The sequence below is a fragment of the Ovis canadensis genome, chromosome 3 (genome assembly GCF_042477335.2).
Source record: "Ovis canadensis isolate MfBH-ARS-UI-01 breed Bighorn chromosome 3, ARS-UI_OviCan_v2, whole genome shotgun sequence".
NCBI lineage: Eukaryota > Metazoa > Chordata > Mammalia > Artiodactyla > Bovidae > Ovis > Ovis canadensis.
Window position 1 is genome coordinate 213,629,712 of NC_091247.1, and position 22,981 is coordinate 213,652,692.

At 40.9% G+C, this 22,981-nt stretch overlaps 1 long non-coding RNA gene and 1 pseudogene across 1 annotated transcript; one reads left to right on the forward strand and one right to left on the reverse strand.

Moving 5' to 3' along the window:
- Positions 1-1,384: 1,384 nt before the first annotated feature.
- LOC138437853 (uncharacterized) lies at positions 1,385-15,465 on the reverse strand. Its single transcript, XR_011256185.1, has 3 exons — positions 15,100-15,465; positions 12,623-12,712; positions 1,385-2,931 (listed from the first exon to the last, which is right to left on the reverse strand). It is a non-coding gene; the product is annotated as an uncharacterized lncRNA (long non-coding RNA).
- On the forward strand, positions 4,187-6,052 carry LOC138435237 (rho guanine nucleotide exchange factor 3-like; annotated as a pseudogene).
- Positions 15,466-22,981: the final 7,516 nt, after the last annotated feature.

The window sequence follows — 22,981 nt, forward strand, 5'->3', positions numbered from 1 at the left end:
AAATTTGGAGAAAACAAATGGAAAACTATTGCAATTGTAGTATGTTTTAGAAAGATAAGAGGCTGGTTTCCATTGGAATTATCTTCTAAAAGAATGAACTCTCAGCATAGTATGTGATGTGCTTAGCCCTCTTGCCCCAGCACTCTGAAGAATCCCTGTGAAGAAAAGAAATAGAAGTAGCTAGAGACATCCTGTGCTGTGATGACTAGATTTTCTGCTGAAGGTAAGCAGAGAGCCCCCCCCTTGCACTATATAGGCATCAGAGTTGCATTTCCTCTTATCAATTGCTTACTGTTTTTGGGTCTTTAGATGCTCTAAATGGCCGGGGCTGGAAGACTGAGAACTACATTTCCCATAAACCCTTGCAGGAGGAAGCTGAGCTAAATTCCAGCGATGATAGATTCTCCCATTTAGGAGAGATTTAGTTTTGCAGGAGTGTTTGCATTTGCCTGAAAATTGCTAGCCTTCGTGTTGCAGCATCTTTTAGAAGTGGTTTCCTGGGGATTTTTGAAGCTTCCTGATGAGGATTTTGTAAGCACATGATTTCCTGTAGTAAACCACTTCCTGCACTAAATACTTACAGGGCTATCTGATTTTAGAACCCTAGGTCTCCTTGAATTCACTTAACTCTTAGAAGAATTACATTTCAGGAGCAGGCAACCAGGTTTTAGAGTTGCATCCTCTCATTCCAAAATGTTGAAACATGAATAATAAAACAAGGAATAAAATAAAACATTTGGAAGGAATTTGTTGGGCATATAGTTCAATGAGAAAGAGAGAGAGAACGAAATTAACCTACTGTTTAGTTGATGTGTCATGTATGACTCTCTTGTGACTGCATGAACTGTAGCCCACCAGGCTCTTCTGTCTACAGGATTTCCCAGGCAAGAATGCTAGAGTGGGTTGCCATTTCCTACTCCAGGGGATCTTCCAAACCCAGGGACCGAACCTTTGTCTCCTGAATTGGCAGATGGGTTCTTTACCACTGACCCATGAGGAAAGCCCAAAAGAAATTATTCTAAGAAATTATCAGGCTTCCCTGGTGGCTCAGACAGTAAAGCGTCTGCTTGCAATGAGGGAGACCCGAGTTCGATTCCTGGGTCGGGAAGATCCCCTGGAGAAGGAAATGGCAATCCACTCCAGCACTCTTGCCTGGAAAATCCCATGGATGGAGGAGCCTGATAGGCTACAGTCCATGGGACCCGCAAAGAATCTTTGTCTCCTGAATTGGCAGATGGGTTCTTTACCACTGACCCACGAGGAAAGCCCAAAAGAAATTATTCTAAGAAATTATCAGAAACTTTGGAAACAGAACTAGAAAAGACATGCACAGGCCTAGAGATCAAGAAAACAAAAATGATTTAAAACTTTAAAAAACAAGCTATTAAGAAAAATCAATCAAATTTAATAAATAACTTATTAAAAAGAAAACAATAAAAATAAAATGGAAGATAAAAAAGAAGAAATGTGTTCCCAGAAACTGCAGAAGCACCTATGAAGAGAAAGAATATTCAGACATAGGAAGTGACACCCCCCCCCCCCCAAAATACAGATGCAGACAGAAAAGACTGACATCCCATGGACATTTTGAATGTCATCTTAATAGACATCCATACAGTTCTACAAACACCAAAGTGAAGTGATTTCAGCAACCCCTTATCACAAATTATTGTAATTATTAGACAATGAAGGTACTTTTCCAGACTATTTTAGCTTTCCATTCAATGTAGAAATTTCTCACCTAACTGTTCTGAAAGGCAGCACCAGATTTTTCTTTAACATTTCTACTTATTTCATCTCATGAACAACATCTCTTGTTTCTTTCATCTCAGAACAACCTTTTCCATGTCTTTAGTTCAGATATCTCTCTCCTCTTCTCCCTTCAACTCCTCCCTCTTTCTCTGTCTCCTTCCTCCATCTCTTCCTCCTCCTCTTCCTTTAGTCCCCCTCTCCCTCATCCTTTCCCTCCTTCCATGTCTGTCTGTCTCTGTCTCTCTCCACCCCTCTTGTCCCCACCCTCTTCCAGTTCCTTATATGGTTTTCCAACTCGAGATTCCTAGTGGATGCCTTAATGACTCATTAGAACAAACATATTGCATTTGGTTAAGAACAGAGGGGTAAACATGATATGTAAAGATGAGGAAAATTATGTGTAGGAACTTACATGAAAAAAAAAACCTGATGTGGGAGAGGAGAGAAAAAAATTAGTTTCACTTGATAATAATGAAAAAATGTTTGGGGGTCATAAAGCTTCCGGTAGAAAAAGAAAATCTATAGAAATTCCTTCTCTGCATCTCAGTGAAACTGTGTTCCATGCTCAGATGGGTGAGGAGCATACCAGTGATACAAGAAAAAAATGCAACATGGACAGAACATTTCAGGAAGTTCACATAAGTTTGCAGTGTGATCATCTTAGACGGAGTGAGAAAAGTCTCAGCTGTGCTCCTGGATGAAGTGACTGCTGAGTCTCACAGGGACCGCGAGCTTTTCTGCCCCTGTAAGAACTACTGTATATGTTGCTTTAGGAGAATAAGATAGCATAAGTAATCCACCTAGGATTTTTACCTGGAAACAGGAAATTTGCTTGAGATTTAAGTTGAATAAAAGTGGTTGAGTACAAGAAGGAATAAGTTCAACAAGAAATTCCTGGTAGCACAGAACTTTTCTGAGAGTCTCACAATATTTATTATCTTTTTTCCCCAGTATAAACACAGGCAATGAGGGTCTCTGAAGATCTCTCCCATCTGATATGATGTCACAGGACTCCTTACAGCCTTAGCCACTCTCATCAAACGTATGGTCCAGGGGAACAGATCTCGGTCTCGGAATCCCTGGGCTCTTTTGCTATCCTCACAAACAGTGGGGGATCTCCTCTCATCTCATCTTCCTTCCCTCCAAGAACTTCTGTCCTTGGTGACTCCAGGGGACAGCCTGAAACAAGAAGAAAATTGCTTGATGATGCCTGTGACCCAGAAGAATGATAACATCCATTTTAGAGAGCAGGAATGTTGGGAGAGATACAGACTGTAAAAATTTCTGTACATCATCAAACACTCAGAACCATTCTGTCAGGACATAACTTTAAGTAGATAAATTAAGATTTTTTAGTTGGAGTTTCAATATCAAACTCTCAAAAGCTAATAGAATGAATATACAGAGAAATAGAAAGATATAGTAGACCTGAAAAGCACTATGAACAATTCAACATAGTTAAGATTTATACAATTTTCACACAACAGAAGGATATAAATTCTATCCAATTCCCATAGACTATAAACTAAGAGATACTGGAAACACATCCAGGGACAGAAAACAAGATGTAAAAATTTTATGATCTAAAGGTATTGAAATCATACAGAACCTGTTCTCTTATCACTGTGGAATTATGTTAGAAATCAGTTATCAAAAGGTATTGAAAGTAGCCCACATATTTTTAAGTGCAATGTGATATTTACCAAGAGAAATCTTTGATTTAGCCACTGAAACCCTCACTAAAGTTAAAGGACTGAAAAAACACAGAGGGTGACTGCAGAGAAGAAAGCATTCAACTGAGAAATTAATATCAGGACAGGACTTTATGACTCTTGGCCCAGAGTCTGAGGAAAAGTTGTCACAAGAAAGGACTATTTCCCAAGGTGAATATAACCAGAAATGGGAGAGAGGAAAGCATAGCTCTAAAACTGTTATTGTCATTCCAAAGTGACAGACTGACCATTTCCTTGTGACTTGTCCTGATTCCTAAAATATCTGTGCACATAATCCCAAACTTTATAATAATAGGAGTTGCCATGTGAGCTATAGAAAAGTCACTCTTCACCAGAAGGCTCACAACTTTTCACCTTATACAACAAAAGCAACAACTTTTTAATCTGTTAATTAAAGACATTATAGGTTCAACTGCTGACCTTGAGCAGCTGGCATCTGCAGTGTGCATGCTCAGTTGCTAAGTCGTGTCTGACTCTCTGCGACCCTATGGACTGTAGCCCGCCAGGCTCCTCAGTCCATGGGATTCTCCAGGCAAGCATACTGGAGTGAGTCGCCATTTCCTCCTTCAGGGGATGTAGGTCCTGACCCAGGAATCAAACCTGTGTCTCTTGCATCTCCTGTATTGGCTGATGGATTCTTTACCACTTGCACCACCTTGGAAGCCCCTGAGAAGCTGGAGACCCAGCAAAAGGGAGAGTAACCCCTCCTGACCAGAAACACTAGCCTTCAGTCTCAAACTCAGCAGCCCTGTGACCTTGAGCAAGGCACTTCACCTCTCCAAGGTGTCTTCTTGGAGTTTCTGTCAGCATCTCTCACAGTTTGCTCCTCAGAGCATGATTGCCTCCAAACATTAATAAGCACCGAAGGGGAAAAGGGGCCTGTTGCCAAACTTGTTCAGCCATTGCTGACTTCGGCTCAGACAAGCGTGACCTTCCTCACAGGACCCAACAGAGCCTGTAAAAGGCCTAAACGGCAGTGGCAGAACAACTTTCCCATGTTTCCATCTCCTAAAGCCTGGAATCTCAGAGGGAGTCACATCCCTCGCCAACCTCATCCCACCTGTGAAGGCCACGCTGTTAAAGCGCTTCAGCCAAACCCTGCAGTGGTCCATCAGCTTCCGCAGTGAGAGCCGTCCCGAACTCCTGGGCCCCCGACCCTGGTCTAGGAATGCTGCCCCCTCGAGCACAAAGCGAAGAGACAGCAAGCTGTGGAGTGAGACCTTCGATGTGTGCGTCAATCAGATGCTCATGTCCAAGGAAATAAAAGGGCAGGAGGCGATCTTTGAGCTTTCTCAAGGAGAAGATTTAATAGAGGACTTGAAATTGGCAAAAAAGGCCTATCACGACCCTATGCTGAAACTCTCCATAATGACAGAACAGGAGTTGAATCAAATTTTTGGAACACTGGACTCCCTGATTCCTCTCCATGAAGACCTCCTTAGTCAGCTTCGAAATGTCCGCAAGCCTGATGGCTCGACTGAGCATGTCGGTCCCATCCTCGTGGGCTGGCCACCTTGTCTCAGCTCCTATGACAGCTACTGCAGCAATCAAGTAGCTGCCAAAGCTCTGCTGGACCACAAAAAACAAGATCACCCAGTCCAAGATTTCCTGCAGCGATGTTTAGAATCCCCCTTTAGCTGAAAACTAGATCTCTGGAATTTCCTGGATATTCGAAGAAGCCATCTGGTGAAATACCCTCTGCTTCTTTGAGAAATGACACACACCAAATGATAATCCAGATCAGCGGCACCTGGAAGAAGCTATAAACATCACTCAGGGAACTGTGGCAGAAATCAACACCAAGAGTGGAGAATCTGAATGCCGCTATTATAAAGAGCGACTTCTTTACTTGGAGGAAGGCCAGAAAGACTCCCTAATTGACAACTCAAAGGTGCTGTGTTGTCATGGTGAACTGAAGAACAACTGGGGTGTGAAACTACATGTCTTCCTCTTCCAAGAAGTGCTTGTTATCCCCGCGCCGTTACCCACAATGAGTAGCTCTGCTACCAGCTGTACTGGCAGCCTATCCCCATGAACGACCTGCTGGAAGACTTGCAGGATGGGGAAGTGAGGCTGGGCGGCTCCCTCCGTGGGGTGTTCAGCAACAATGAGAGAATTAAAAACTTCTTCAGAGTGAGTTTCAAAAATGGATACCAAAGTCAGACCCACTCATTACAAGCCAATGACACATTCAACAAACAGCAGTGGCTCAACTGTATTCGCCAAGTCAAACAAACAGTTCTGTGTGCCACGGGGCAGGCTGCGGTCCTTGATTCTGAGGGACCATTCCTAGATCCCGCCACCGGGAGCAGGGAGCCACGGGGAGAAAAAAAACTTGAGCAGATGGACCAATCAGACAGTGAATCGGATTGTAGCATGGACATGAATGAGGTCAGCCTCGACTGTGAGCACATGGAACAGACAGAGTCTTCCTGTGGGAACAGCAGGCATGTTGAAAGCAACATCTGACAGAAGCGTGTGCTTCCTGGAACTCGCTCTGTGTCTTACCTGTACAGTGTTTGCATTCCACATGTGGAACAGTTTGGAGAAGCACTTTTTCACACTTTTGTGACCGTGTTGACCCAGTCTCTTCTGTCTGTACTTTTTTGTCTCTAGTACTGTAACTGCCAACTTGTGTCAGCTGGAATCTTTGGCAACTGTTACCCTGCATTGTTTTCCCCAAGTGTCTGGATGGGTGGATATGTACTTGAACAAGTTATCAATATTTTCACTGGTCCTGCTGGATTTCAAAAAATAGAAAATAACCTCTAATCTGCTGTTTCATATAGATTACTTTTCAAGGGCCTTGCAAATAGGGCATGAGGAAGTTACCTGTGTAATGGTTATGGTATTTGAAGGAAACTGGGAAAGATCATCGTTTCAAGTTAAATTGGTCCGATATCATCCAACCAAAAAGCAGGAAAACATCCCTGGGGATTCTGAAGGTTTAATTTCACAAAGGAAGAAGCACTCTCTTAACCTTACAATTTCATCCGGTACAAATCTAATGCAATAATTTACTAGGACATGAAATAGAGTCTGACCTTAAAAGGATCAGCACAAAAGTGGCTGTCAGCTCTGAATCTTGAACTAAAGTGTATATTGTTTCAGGAGGTCTCTGCCATAGATGCTGGCTGGCCTTAGATAGTTATTTCTAGCCTAAAACATCAGAACAGAACTCACTGGGCCTGGGAAAACCTGGCAGGAATAGCAGAAAGGCCCTCTTCACTTTGTTTCACCTGCCTCAGCCCACTCATATTTTAGAGCATTGAATGAACAGATGATGGAGTGGCTGTGGCTGTGTCAGTGACTCTGTTTACAGAAACATGTGAGAAGAAGAATTTGGAAGAAGTCCTCCATCATGACCTTGTGTCGGAAGCATTAAAAAAGAAAAGCAAAGTCCAGTGTCCTTCTGGGAAAGATCAGAGCCTGGGGTTTTCCTGCTCCATTTTCGAGTCATCATTTGCCATCACTGGCTTTGTGCTGGGATCAGAATCATAATTACATTCTCCAGAGGCTGACTTAATTAACTCCATCATCAATCAGCATCAGTTGGCCAAACGAGTAACTTTTTATCCAGCCTTGATTTACAAGGTAGGGTGAGCCCCAGACCTTTGAAAAAAAGTTAACTGAATACACAGAAAAGCTCTGTGTGAGTGTAAGTGTTAAAGATGACTTGTGCAAAATTGTACCCACACCAGCACTAGTAGTAATGATTCTAAATTATTGCCAAAAAGTTTTTTTTTTTAATCTGTGTCTTTCAAGTTTACACAAAGGAGAGCAGTAAATACTATGTTGTCATTTTAGTATGTACATCTATCATGTGCATTCAGAAAGCTGTGTAATGAGATTTATCAATGTAAAAACAAGGTATAGTACTTATTTTTCAAAAATAAAAGAAGCCATCAGTTTTACCTTGTAAAACATATTTCTGTATTTATAGATTTCAAACTTAGTGAATTTTTATTTCTATTACAAGTTTATTTAAAGCTACTTTTTTCTTAAGTTGAGATTGATATACCAACTGACTGACTGAATCTGCTGCAGACAGAAGCAGAGAAAAGCCAAGAATAGTTGTTTGATGGTGAAGAAAAGAATGAATCATTCTTTGAAGGAGCCATCGGCCACTTTGGGCAACATGTTGAGAAAAGAGATCTGTCAAGGACTGGCCTATGAGAAGAAAGTCAATGAATGTTTTCATGAAATGAATAATTTGTATAATGGCCTTAAACTTTTCTGGAAGCGTTTCAAATAAATTACATTAAAAATGTCAAAAAAAAAAAAAAGACATTATAGCTGATATAGGAACCTGGAATGTCAGGTCCATTAATCAAGACAAATTGGAAGTGGTCAAACAAGAGATGGCAAGGGTGAACGTCGACATTCTAGGAATCAGCGAACTAAAATGGACTGGAATGGGTGAATTTAACTCAGATGACCATTACATCTACTACTTTGGGCAGGAATCCCTTAGAAGAAATGGAGTAGCCATCATGGTCAACAAAAGAGTCCAAAATGGCAGTACTTGGATGCAATCTCAAAAACGACAGAATGATCTCTGTTCTTCTCCAAGGCAAACCATTCAATATCACAGTTATCCAAGTCTATGCCCCAACCAGTAATGCTGAAGAAACTGAAGTTGAATGGTTTTATGAGGACCTACAAGATCTTTTAGAACTAACACCCCAAAAAGATGTCCTTTTCATTATAGGGGACTGGAATGCAAAAGTAGGAAGTCAAGAAACACCTGGAGTAACAGTCAAATTTGGCCTTGGAGTGCGGAATGAAGCAGGGCAAAGATTAATAGAGTTTTGCCAAGAAAATGCACTGGTCATAGCAAACACCCTCTTCCAACAACACAAGAGAAGACTCTACACATGGACATCACCAGATGGTCAATAGCAAAATCAGATTGATTATATTCTTTGCAGCCAAAGATGGAGAAGCTCTATATAGTCAACAAAAACAAGACTGGGAGCTGACTGTGGCTCAGATCATGAACTCCTTATTGCCAAATTCAGACTTAAATTGAAGAAAGTAGGGAAAACTGCTAGACCACTCAGGTATGACCTAAATCAAATTCCTTATGATTATACAGTGGAAGTGAGAAATAGATTTAAGGGGCTAGATCTGATAGATAGAGTGCCTGATGAACTATGGAATGAGGTTTGTGACATTGTACAGGAGACAGGGATCAAGACCATCCCCATGGAAAAGAAATGCAAAAAAGCAAAATGGCTATCTGGGGAAGCCTTACAAATAGCTGTGAAAAGAAGAGAGGCAAAAAGCAAAGGAGAAAAGGAAAGATATAAGCATCTGAATGTAGAGTTCCAAAGAATAGCAAGAAGAGATAAGAAAGCCTTCTTCAGCGATCAGTGCAAAGAAATAGAGGAAAACAACAGACTGGGAAAGACTAGAGATCTCTTCAAGAAAATTAGAGATACCAAGGGAACATTTCATGGAAAGATGGGCTCAATAAAGGACAGAAATGGTAGGGACCTAAGAGAAGCAGAAGATATTAAGAAGAGGTGGCAAGAATACACGGAAGAACTATACAAAAAAGATCTTCATGACCTAGATAATCATGATGATGTGATCACTAATCTAGAGCCAGACATCTTGGAAAGTGAAGTCAGTGGGCCTTAGAAAGCATCACTGTGAACAAAGCTAGTGGAGGTGATGGAATTCCAGTTGAGCTGTTTCAAATCCTGGAAGATGATGCTGTGAAAGTGCTGCACTCAATATGCCAGCAAGCTTAAAAAACTCAGCAGTGGCCACAGGACTGGAAAAGGTCAGTTTTCATTCCAATCCCAAAGAAAGGCAATGCCAAAGAATGCTCATACTACCGCACAATTGCACTCATCTCACATGCTAGTAAAGTAATGCTCAAAATTCTCCAAGCCAGACTTCAGCAATACATGAACCGTGAACTCCCTGATGTTCAAGCTGATTTTAGAAAAGGCAGAGGAACCAGAGATCAAATTGCCAACATCTACTGGATCATGGAAAAAGCAAGAGAGTTCCAGAAAAACATCTATTTCTGCTTTATTGACTATGCCAAAGCCTTTGACTGTGTGGATCACAATAAACTGTGGAAAATTCTGAAAGAGATGGGAACACCAGACCACCTAACCTGCCTCTTGAGAAACCGGTATGCAGGTCAGGAAGCAACAGTTAGAACTGGACATGGAACAACAGACTGGTTCCAAATAGGAAAAGGAGTACATCAAGGCTGTATATTGTCACCCTGCTTATATAACTTCTATGCAGAGTACATCATGAGAAACGCTGGGCTGGAAGAAATACAAGCTGGAATCAAGATTGCCGGGAGAAATATCAATAACCTCAGATATGCAGATGACACCACCCTTATGGCAGAAAGTGAAGAGGAACTAAAAAGCCTCTTGATGAAAGTGAAAGAGGAGAGTGAAAAAGTTGGCTTAAAGCTCAACATTCAGAAAACGAAGATCATGGCATCTGGTCCCATCACTTCATGGGAAATAGATGGGGAAACAGTAGAAACAGTGTCAGACTTTATTTTTTTGGGCTCCAAAATCACTGCAGATGGTGACTGCAGCCATGAAATTAAAAGATGGTTACTCCTTGGAAGAAAAGTTATGACCAACCTAGATAGCATATTCAAAAGCAGAGACATTTCTTTGCCAGCAAAGGTCCATCTAGTCAAGGCTACGGTTTTTCCTGTGGCTGTGTATGGATGTGAGAGTTGGACTGTGAAGAAGGCTGAGCGCCGAAGAATTGATGCTTTTGAACTGTGGTGTTGGAGAAGACTCTTGAGAGTCCCTTGGACTGCAAGGAGATCCAACCAGTCCATTCTGAAGGAGATCAACCCTGGGATTTCTTTGGAAGGAATGATGCTAAAGCTGAAGCTCCAGTACTTTGGACACCTCATGCGAAGAGTTGACTCATTGGAAAAGAATCTGATGCTGGGAGAGATTCCGGGCAGGAGAAGAAGGGGACGACGGAGGATGAGATGGCTGGATGGCATCATGGACTCGATGGACGTGAGTCTGAGTGAACTCGGGTTGGTGATAGACAGGGAGGCCTGGCGTGCTGCGATTCATGGGGTCGCAAAGAGTCAGACACGACTGAGCGACTGAACTAACTATAGGTGATATTTGCTACCTCAGTTCTCATAAGGTTCTATGAGCATCTAAGGAAATCTGCTGGAGAAGGCAATGGCAACCCACTCCAGCACTATTGCCTGGAAAATCCCATGGACGGAGGAGCCTGGTAGGCTGCAGTCCATAAGGTCGCGAAGAGTGGGACATGAATGAGAGACTTCCCTTTCACTTTTCACTTTCATGCATTGGAGAAGGCAATGGCAATCCACTCCAGTGTTCTTGCCCAGAGAATCCCAGGGACGGGGGAGCCTGGTGGGCTACTGTCTATGGGGTCGCACAGAGTCGGACGCGACTGAAGTGACTTAGTAGCAGCAGCAAAGAAAGCTGCATTAATTTCTGCCCCATCTAATCCAAGAAACTATATATTCGTAAGGGAGGTCAACCTAGTGTATTAGAGGCAATGGTTATCATAAGGTAAGAAATGTCACAAAAATGTTCATATTGTGGCATCTCACCGATTTTCCATGCAGATTTGATGCAAAAATCAATGGATAGTCCATGAAACAAATATTCACGTCTGAGAAATATGGTCATAAAAGCACATAAAAGCACAGCATCAGTTACTGAGAATGGAGACGGAAGCAGGGTGTAACCACAGAACACAAGATCTACCCAGCCTCTATGAGGACACAGAAATGACAGAAATGTCTTGAAAAGGGCAGGCTTGATGTATGAGAGAGATAGGAGCCCACTCAGATTTTCTAACATCAGAAAAGATAGCTGTATTTTCCTCAGTCCCTTAGAGAGCCTTAGCTGACAAACCTGTACCCCTCCCAGAGACACTTCTTCACTCAGCGAAGGAAAAGGAACCCTGTCAGAAAAAGCTGCTCATTCGACATCACTTAGGGAATTTTGTGTGCTGACTTTGGACTCTAAGGGCAGACAAAGGTCTCAAGGACAGTGGCAGTAGTGGGGAAGTGGAGACATTTGTACACATGACTGTGTTACAGTGACTTCATGTGAAGTTTGGGGCAATTCACTTTAATTTTTCCAACTGTGTGTGTGCTCAGTATGGCTCATTCATGTCTAACTCTTTGGGACCTCATGGACTGTAGCCTGCCAGGCTCATCTGTCTATGGAATTTTCCAGGCAAGAGTACTGGAGTGAGTTGCCATTTCCTTCTTCAGGGGAGCTTCCCAACCCAAGGATCAAACCCACTTCTCTTGTGTCTCCTGCGTTGGCAGGTGGATTCTTTACCCTGCACCACCTTGGGAAGCCCAAACATGTCCAACTACAATAACTAATTATATATTCTCAAGTTATGTAATGCCAGTGTTAGGCTAGACATTTTGGTTGTTGATAATTAAAAACAGTGATCTACTTTATGTTACCTCAAGGCAACTCAATAGCCTTTTACAGACTAGGCATTTAAATATTGTGTGAGGGAAACCTGGTCAGAGTATTTTTAGGACATGTGACATTAATATTGAGGGAGTGACATAATGGATTCAGGGAACCCAAGAATCCTGGATGTCATCTTTCAATGATGTCACAAGGGAGCCATAAAACAGAAACCACCCTTTTCTGGAGAGGCAGGTCATTTGACATTCACAGGCTGCAGGATTTATGGTCAACAGGTGGTCAGAATGTCTCCTAGAAAAATGGACTTTCAGTCTTCCAGGTGTGTTCGTATTATGATCTATCTTATCCCTTATTATTACCACAAAGACAACTTTATAGGAAGTGCCTGGAGATGAGGCACTTTGTTTTTCATTGTCTAGCATAAAAAACAAACAAACAAAGGTAGCTTAGTCACCGAGTCACTTGAGAGGGAACCTTGATAAGATGAGGAACATCCCAAATGTAGATGAGAAAAGAGAAATCTTTTCACCTACAGGAGCTCCTAAATAACAAGCTTATTTTGAACTTGAGGCAGCTGTCTCACTGAGGCCAGAGTTTGGTGTTCTCAGCTGTCTAGCACATGGACCATGGGAGTAACTAGACTGCCAGCCTAGGGCCATATGAACCCAAAGGTGAAGGGCAAAGGATTCTCACCTGGTCTTCCTAGATCGTCTATCTTCATGTCATCATTTTCTTTATCCTTATGGACAATATTGTGCAGAGTAAACCTGCATTTGAGCAAGACTAAGACAAAGCATGCTGGGTCAGACAACATCATCTGGAAATTCCATCATATATTCCCAGTTCCACAGGGTTCCTTGTATCCTTAAACCTGGGCATCATATAAGCTCAGGCACGGCCCCAGATACTTCCTCATCTTTCACAGGTACATCAGGAATGGACGTTCTGCAAGTACTTCTATCACATAGAAGATTGTAATTCTAAGATCTTTAGCTCAGGGTCATTGAGGCCTTGGAGATTAGAGAAGAGTAGATATTTCCCCTCATGTTCCCCACATTATAATATATAACTTCTCCTCTCTCCATACACACATTCTCTCACTATAATTTTCCTGTGCCCTAAAGCCCACTGTGGCACTTACATTTCTTTACATGTTGGTCTATCTCAAGTAAAAAGGGAGAAAACATGACAAAGAGAAAAAAGATAAAGAGCATAGAAAACAGGGCATAGAGCCAAGGAACACCATTTGGGGATAAACTGGCCTCTGGTACAACTTCCTCCATCGAGGTCTGAGGACACAGAATCCTGTGCCTCAGCTCTCTCGCCTCCTAGGTGACGAAGGTGATGATGTCACAGCTTCAGGCACAATGGGAGATGGAGACATAGATGGGGATTGGCCAAGCCTCATCCCATAGCTGCTAGAAAGAAGCAGGCAACCTTAGGGAGCTTCACTTCCTGCCGGGAGCCAGTGTGAGGAATCCCGCCCGTGACAAGGTCATGAGGAAGGAAGCTGACATACGCAAGGCGTGCTCAGACTTCAGGGGCCCCTCTGGAAATTCCTAAGCATGTACCCCAACAAAAATCTGCCGGCTTTTGTGCTCTGCTTTTCTACTCTTCTGACATTTTCTGGAAAAAGTCAATTCAGGGCTTTAGTCTTCCGCATTTGAAAGAGTGTTTCAATCCAAATACTCCTCTGATGGCTTTCTAGCCTGCCTGCAGCACTCGTAGAGCTGCGCTTGTGATTGTTTGAGGCCTCCTGACCGCAGGAGGCACAGGAAGCTTAAAATATCCTAGGAATGTAGGGGCTTCCGAGGAGTCAAAATCTTTAGAATAGGACTGATTAAAGGTTTCATTTGTTGAGTCAATACTTGCTGCCAAATTTTCGCATCCTTTATTTTTAGATATAGTTGGTATATAGAAATGCAAGTAGTAGACCTGGTATTAGCAACATTAGATCTTTGAGTTAAGTACCTTCTTTGTTATATCCCACTGCACCTTTGTTCTATAGAGATATAACTTTAATGCTTTAAGGAGATGTAGATTAAAGAAAAACACTTCAGGGGAAACAAAATTAACATTCATTAAGGAAGAGAGCCAAAAAGTGTTAACAAGCCTCTTGGCCAGAAGATAATGTAAATCACCTGAGACCTTTTGTATACAAAATGATGTATAGAAAGAGTCTGAGCTGCGAACGCTACATAATTTTGTGTTACCCATTGATCTCCGTGTTTTATCAAAAGTATAAAAGGCCTTCTGAACAATAAAGGGGGGGGGCTAGCTTCTCGGGCCAGCTTCTCGGACCAGTTTCTCGAACTAGTCTCCCGGCCTGGTTTCTTGGGACTCTGGCTCCCCCCATGTCTTTCTCTCTCTTTCTTCTTCTCTCCCTTTCCTTCTCTCTGCTCTTTACTTTAACTTCAGGCTGAATCTCCACCTGGGGCGCGGAGGCTCGCCAGGTCTACTTACTTGCCCTGGCTGTTAAGACTCGCACGAAAGGGAGCTTAAGGCGAGGCACCCTTAGATATTCAAGCGGGCGCCGGTGGCCCAACGTAGATGGTGCAAATTCCTTGTCTGGAATTTTATTGGCCTTCCGCGTAAACCAAGCTATTCAGCCCTCTTCCTCCACTTAATCTTCTTACTACACTATAGTTTCTTAATCTAATCTTACATTAATAAATAAACAAGTCTTTCCATGTCAATGCCATCCACCCTTCGAATTCCCTGGATCCTCTGGGGCTGGACCCCGGCAACTTCCATCACTTCCAGTGAATCAAAAATACTAGATGATCAGGTTAGACCAGTGAGAAGGTAGATTTTCATCACTCATATTCAGAATGTGCCTCTCACAGCATTGGAGACATATCCAATCACAAAATGAAGAAACTAATTTCTTTAGACTTTGCAGCCCTAGAGCCAGTCTTGTTCAGCAGAATAATGTCTAACTTAAAAGACCAAATAAAAGACAGGTTTTCCCTGCCACAGGGAACATTGTCCCACCACTGCTCCCTCCCCCTGCTCCCCCATACACACAATGATCTCAATTCCTGGTCTGAACTCAGACTTCTCTAGGGTGACCAACCAGTGCAGATCCACTGGCAAGATGTTAATGTGGTTCAGTCTTTGCCAGCTCCCAAGACTGTAACATACCACCTCCAGGAGTCTTCACGCCTCACCTCCATCTGCCATGAATGTATGTTTTCTCTCAAGGTCCACAAATCCTTATTTCTCAACCAGAACAGAAAAGACATCAACCACCTAAGAATACAAAAACAAAATATGTGGCCAGTGTTGGATTGGACAAGAAAAATGAGTTCTAAAATCAAAACCAATGCAATATTGTAAAGTAATTAGCCTCCAATTAAAATAAATTTAAATTAAAAAAAATAAAATTTGCTTCCCATCCAACTGAGGAAATGAAACCCAGACAGAAAAGGCAAGGGTCATTATGGACTATGATAGTCAGGAAGTACTTTATGAAACATTAGAGAGAAAAAAATAACAAGCAAATGCAGTTGAAAGGAAATTAGCTATTGAAAGTCATATCGACTTCCTGATTCTGAGGCATGTAAACAGGAAACCAAAATGCCTTTGTGCCTTTATCGGCTTAATTTTTGGCTGAGTATCAGATATTAAAATTCTCCAACCTAAGTTTTTAAAAAATCTTATCAAGATAATTTGTTTAAAATCTGAAACAATATTTGTTCATGTTTTTTCACTCTCATAATTCCTAAGAACCGCACTAGGACAAAGTCTACATGGTTGTGTTGTGTTGTGTTGACATCTTCACACAGAAAGATTAACGATTTAGGCTAAAATAACACTTATTGACTCAAGCACAGCTTTCTCCTCCCAATAAAGCTCTTTCCTCCTTATGCGCCACTCTGCAGTTTTTCATCATTTTTCATATAAAGTCTGTTTACAGCCCCTTGTGTAGGAAAAAAATCAGGAAGAAGACAATTTAAATTGTCATAAATGAGGAGGCTTTTTAAAGAACAATATAGCATTTGCCTTATCCTTTTTACAAAGAGAGGTTTGTAAATCTGATGTTTTATTTAATGATTCAAAATATAAATATAAGTAATTAAAGGAGAACAATATAGGAACAAAGATGTTGAAATTGTATAGGAAAATGGAATAGAACCAAAAATTGGCTCACTAAAATATCTTCATGTTTTATTTTCTTCAGAAATTTCCCCCCAATATTTGTTGAGACATAATTAACATATGGCATTGTGTAAGTTTAAGATATACAACATGATGCTTTGGTACATATATATATATATATAGTTAAAAAAATACATTTATTTATTGTATAAGGTCAAGGCCAAAGTCTATGATCATTATATATATATATATACATGTTCTCCTCAAGGATTTTTAGTCATAAAAGTCTAAAAAAAGTTTATGATTTTTAGTTATAAAAGTCATCAAGTTTCAAGTCATACATTTGAGCCTTTAATCTATTTTTAGTTAATTTATAGATGTATAGTAAAGGGATCTTGTTCTATTCATTTGCTTGTGAATATCATTTTACCACCACCATTTTTTAAAAGATTTTTTTGATGTGGACCATTTAAAAAATATTTATTGAATTTATTGCAATGCTTTTCTGTTTTTTTGTTTTCTTTTTTTTTTGGCCTAGAGGCATGTGAGATCTTAGTTCCATGACCAGGGATTGAACCTGTACCCCTGCATTAACCACTGGACCACCAGAGAAGTCCCACCAACACCATTTATTGAATAGACAATTGCTTCCTAATTGTGTGTTCATAGTACCGTTGTTGAAGATTAGCTGAACACTTATAAGGAAACATATTTCTAATAGAATGAACATAAATGGCCCAACAATAGCTTGCCAGTAGGTGTAGAAATTTGTAAGCCACTTTAAAAAATCACTTGCTGAGATTTGCAAACTATACACCTACTGTACCCTATAACCCTGCTGTTTCTTTTCTGAGTATATTCCTAAACAAAGCTTTCAACAATTTTGAGTAATAGTGGCTGACATGAATATACTTATATATGTGTTTTGGTAGAGAGATTAACTCATTTTTTGCTTCCGTATTATACAACTCTCATATCAGATTTATTTATAATAGCCAAAGACTAGAGTAATTCAGTATTGAAAACACTAATAAATTCTGATAGAGACTTGCATTATAATAATAGCAATTAAAAAATACTGCTAAATGTAGTAACATATTTGAATTTCACAGACATACTATCTTGCAGGAAAAGGCAGGCCAAAAGAAATTTTCACTGTTCAAATGGCTCAACTGCAGAAAAAACAAATTAGTGATAAGAGGTCAGTATGGTGGTGGGCAGGGAAAGTAGACAAGAGAGTGTCTTCCCTGCGAAAATATTCTTTACTAAATAAATGTACAGGTATAGTTATGTATCAGTTCTTTAGTTATATACTTATTATTTGTGAATTTTGCTTTATATAAGTTAACTCCATAAAAAAGAAAATTAATATTGTTCAAGGCTTTTTAAAGGAGCTGGGTTTTCCCCTCTATTTTCTGGTACTTCTGTTTTTAAAATTTAAATAATAATTATTGTTTGAAAGTTTGATGAAATGTACTAGTAAAACCATCTAATCCTGTAAGTTTTGTTGAGAAAACTGATCTTTGAAGAGCATTTCAGTTCCATTATATTTATATTGAATTCAGTTTCACTGTTTCTTCTTGTGTTAATAGCAGAATTATATACATGTATGTATTTGATACGATTGTGGACTTACATATTTCTCTCTCACTTAGGATTGATACTTTTAGCTGTACATACAATTTCAGATTCAATGTTTTTATCCTTTTAAAGATATTGCTTTATTGTCTTGTAGTGATGTTGCTACTGATAACTTCAGAGTCAATCTGATTCTCACTTCTGGGCAGATGATGTACCGTTTTTTTCTGGAAATTTTACTTTGCCACTTAAAAAAGTTTCTATGTAGTGTGGGTGTGAATATTTTCCTTATTTCACTGGTAATCTACAAATCCTTTCAAAATGAGACCTTACTTATTTTTCAAAATTCTGTACAATTTATATCTATTAGTTTTTCAAATTCCTTTCTTCTCTCTAGTTTTATGTTTTTTTAATTTTTTATTTTTTCTGGAATCCTCTTAAGTATGTATGCTGTCTCTTCAGTCACATCTGACTCTTTGTAGCCCCATGGACTGTAGCCTGCCAGGCCCCTCTGTCCACGGGATTCTCCAGGAAAGAATACTGGAGTAGGTTGCCATGCCTTCCTCCAGGGGACCTTCCCCACTCAGGGACTGAACCTGCATCTCTTTGTCTCCTGCATTGGCAGGCAGGTTCTATATCACTGTTGCCCATTGTGAAGCCCTCCTTAACTATATGGTGATGCTTTACTCCTATCCTCTGGATCACTTACAGTTTTTGTTTTATTTTCTACCTCTTTATTTTTTTCTCTTGTCTTCTTGGAAAATCACTCAAACTGATATTCTAACTTACACACTTGTTCTTCATCCAGGTTCATCCTACTTATTTCCTAATTGTATATTTTAACTTTCCAGCTGAGTAGCACTTTTGTGCTTGCCCGATATTCATCATGGATGCAGTGAGTAGCTTCAGTTGCTACTACAGATTTCTGTGGCTATAAAACAAGTGATAAAATGAACTGGGGGAAATGCAAGATCAGAGCTTTCCTCTGGTCTCTACATACAGCTTTCTTTCCATGCTGCAGCCACCCACCAGCCTTTGCCTGGTCCACCTCTCTCCACTCACCAGTTCAGTCTGAGTTCAGTGTACACAGGGGATGTTTCTTCTTCTTTTTTTCTTTTTTTTTTTTTTGCTCACTGAGTCTTTGTTGAAGCGTGGGTATGTGGGCTCAGTAGTTGCAGTCACCAGGCTTAATTATCTCCACAGCTTATGGGATCTTAGTTCCCTGACAGGTGATTGAACCTCTGTCCCCTGATTGGAAGGCAGATTCTCAACCACTGGACCCCCAGGGAAGTCCCTGATGTGGTCATTTCTTTGGATACTTATTTCCTGTTTATCTCTGTCATTTCTCCAGAATTGATTTTGGAAATCAGAGTTGATTTGGGAAGTTAGCAGCCTCTGTTAGTTGAACATTTTGGCAGGAATAGGGCACTGTGGCCTGTAAAAGAAATGATGCCATTGAAGAAGAAATATTTGAGAACACAATGCACGTGTGTCTTTTTTTTGAGCCAAACTAAATGGAATATGATCAGTAAGGTGTAGAGTTCAATTATAAAATCATAATTACCTGTTTATCTCTATGAATGATCCATGGTAAGGCTGCCGGTTTAGGAGATTCTGTAGATACTGTAGCTCTTTCAGAGCAATGGTAGACATACAGAGAGTGCGCCTCACATGTCTGCCAAGTAGAGACCAGCAGGGCCTCTCACACTGCCGTTAATCAGATATTACTAAAGGTGCAGGATGTTTTTCTGTTCATCATTAGGCCAATTTGTGATTGTAACCACAGTGGTATTTAACAGGAAGGAAAGTTTGCTGTATCAAAAGAAAGAATAGCTGTTGCTTTTGCATTCAGGAGTAGGAGGTGGGTTGTGGGTAACAGTATGTGTGTGAACTCAGTAGCATACGACTCTGTAACCCCAGGGACTATAGCCTGCCAGGCTCTTCTGTTCATGAGATTTCCCCGGCAAGGATACTGGAGTGGGTAGCCATTTCCTTGTGCAGGAGATCTTTCCAACTCAGGGATCAAATGTGTGTCTCTTGCACCTCTTGCATTGGCAGGTGGATTTTTTACCAGTATGCAACCTGGTAATAGGTAACGCTAACACTTTATGTGTGTATTTTATTGGCCATTTATTTGTACATTGGTGTCAATATCCAAATACTATAATTGAAAGTCCATTCCTTATAGCAAGTCTGCTCCATGGACAAGGTTCCTGGGTGTACCTCCTAACTAATATGTTTCTATGCTATCAATTAAATTCTGCCAGCTTCCTTTACAGAAAGGCAGACAGTCCTGCCAGACCAAAACACAGAGCTTGCCTAACCGCCAGATAGGCAGAATGTGCAAATGCTATTTAGTGGAATGAAACTGTGCTCAAAGATACCTTAAATATGAGAATCAGGGAACCAAAAGCTGGCCAGACAGTGACAGCTGAAAGGATAAACCAATTCTCTGATCTCCTGTCCAGGAAGCAAGTATACAGTCTGAAGTGGACATAATTCTTCTTTGTCTTTGTTGGAAGGAGGACTTTTGGGGTCAAATTTCCTAGTACCTCTGTTTACCTGAGGCAGGAGGTCAATTTTCAAAACACTTCTGGGAAGCATTTCAAAACATGAAGGAAAAAGAAATTAGGAAAAGTCAATAAAAGAGAGAGCCTGTACTAAGTAAGGGTGCTAAGTTGCTTCAGTAGTGTCTGGCTCTTTGCTACCCATTGGACTGCAGTCTCCCAGGCTCCTTTGTCCATGGGATTCTCCAGGCAAGAATACTGGAGTGGGTTGCCATGCCCTCTTCCAGGGGATCTTCCCAACTCAGGGATTGAACCCATGTCTTTTATGTCTCATGCACTGGCAGGCAGGCAGGTTCTTTTACCACTAGTGCCAAAAAAAAAAAAAAAAAGGAAACAAAAATAAAGAGAAATCCCCGAGCAGAGAGAATGGGGGAGAACAATGTTGGGATGTTAAGATTAGGTCAAATTTGTTACTTATTTACATTTTGCCCCAGGCTATGTCCCCTACTCTCCCTCCTTTAACATTAAACTTTAGTAGACGTTGACCACATAAAGTAAGCTTCTTCTTTTTTTTTTTTTTAATTCTTTTTTGGCCACACCTTATGACTTGCAGGATCTCAGTTTTCCACCAGAGATAGAACCCGGGCCACAGTGGTGAAAGTCCAGAATCCTAACCACTAGGCAACCAGGGAACTCTAAAATAAGCTTTTCATACCAATGTTTTGGATGAGAAAGAAGAAGCAAAATGTCTACACATTATGTGAAATGGGGAAGAGAGAAGATTGGAGGCATAGAAGGAAAAAAAGAAGAAGAAGAAAAAAAAAGATTTATATTTTAACAGAAACACTTTCAGGAAGTCATGGTTAGAAGTATGATAGCCCAAAGACACTCAAGTGCTATTGAAAATACTAGTACAACACTGCTTTTTAAAAAATGGATAATCAACAAGGATCTGCTTGCTGTACAGCATGGGGAATTCTGCTCAATGTTATGCGGCAGCCTGAGTGGGAGGAAAGTTTTGGGGAGAATGGATACACATATATGTATGGCTGTGTCCCTTCACTGTTCACTTGAAACTATCACAGCATTGTTTATTAATTGGCTATATCCCAGTACAAAAAGGTTTTCTTTCTTTTTTTTTTTTTTAAGAAGTATTATGTATGGTATACAAAGTTAATGATTCAAACCACTTTATTTCTTATTAGTGAAAGGACTTGAGAACTTGAACGCATTTTATGTAGATGGTATATTTGTCCTCAGCAGATGTGTGAACTCTAATGATTTTTCCAGGAAACTCAGAAGATGAGCAAGTCTGACCCTATTCTGTATAGGACTACATATTCTACAGCAAGTGAGAAATTAAGGACCTTATTCTCTCCACTTTCCACTGATAAGTACACATTAGAATGGAATTTGGGGATGAAAGCAGGTACTTTTTTCTTGTAAGAGCTTATCTTTTGACTTCTGTACTCCTAGCTTGAGGGACTGATGCTAAGGCTGAAGATGCAATACTTAGGCCTCTTGATGAGAAGAGCTGACCCTGATGCTGGGAAAGATTGAAAGCAGGAGGAGAAGGGGTAACAGAGGATGAGATGGTTGGATGGCATCACTGACTTGATGGACATGAGTTTGAGCAAGCTCTGTGAGTTAGTGAAGGAGAGGGAAGTCTGGCATGCTGTAGTCCATGGAGTCGCAAAGAGTCAGGCACAACTGAGTGACTGAACAACAGCTTGAATCTAAAATATTAGTCACTCAGTTGTGTCTGACTCTTTGTGACCCCATGGACTGTGTAGCCCACCAGTCTCCTCTGTCCTTGGGATTCTCCAGGCAAGAATACTGGAGTGGGTTGCCATGCCCTCCTCCAGGGAATCTTCCTGACCCAGGGATTGAACCCTTATCTTATGTCTCCTGCACTGGCAGATGGGTTCTTTACCACTAGCGCCACCTGGGAAGCCCATAGAGAGAGTACAGCTACTTATAACAAGACTATTTCCCAAAGTATCATGTACCAGTATCTTCTAGGATGTGAGCTGAGAGCTGAAAAGACTATCCATGTTCACTATGACCATAACATTCTGAGGGAACAAGAATGGTCCCTTTCCTAATGAATCATCACTAAATCTGATGGTAATCCAGCTCCCAGCTCTCTTCTTATCCACCAAGAGACTCGTCATTTCTGATCTTTTTCTTTAGCTAGAGGAAGTGAGAACAAGGAACTGAAAGTTGTTTTCCCAGCTAAAATCTAACCGTACTCTGGGGTAACTTGAATTGATTTACATTGTAAAGGGTCACTATACTTGAGGACATGAGAAAATAATCTTCATTTAAATCATTTATTGATACATACATATGGAATCTAAAAAACATGGTGCAGATGCACCTCTATTCAGGGCAGGAATAGAAGTGCAGCTGTACAGGACGGACTTGTGAACACAGCAGGGATGGGGAGGGTGGGATGCACTGAGAGAGTGTAATTGACATAAATACACTACATGTGTAAAACAGATAGACAGTGGGAAGCTGTGTATAGTACAGGGAGCTCAGCTCTGTGATGACCTGGAGGGATGGGAGGAGGGGGTGGGAGGAAGACTTGACCGGGAGGGGATATATGTATACATATAGCTGATTCACGCTGTCAAACCACAGAAACCAGCACAGCATTGTACAGTTCAGTTCAGTTCAGTTCAGTTCAGTCTCTCAGTCATGTCCTACTCTTTGTGACCCCATGAACCACAGCACACCAGGCCTCCCTGTCCATCACCCAAACCCATGTCCATTGAGTCAGTGATGCCATCCAATCCTGTCATCCTCTGTTGTCCCCCTCTCCTCCTGCCCTCAATCTTTCCCAGCATCAGGGTCTTTTCAA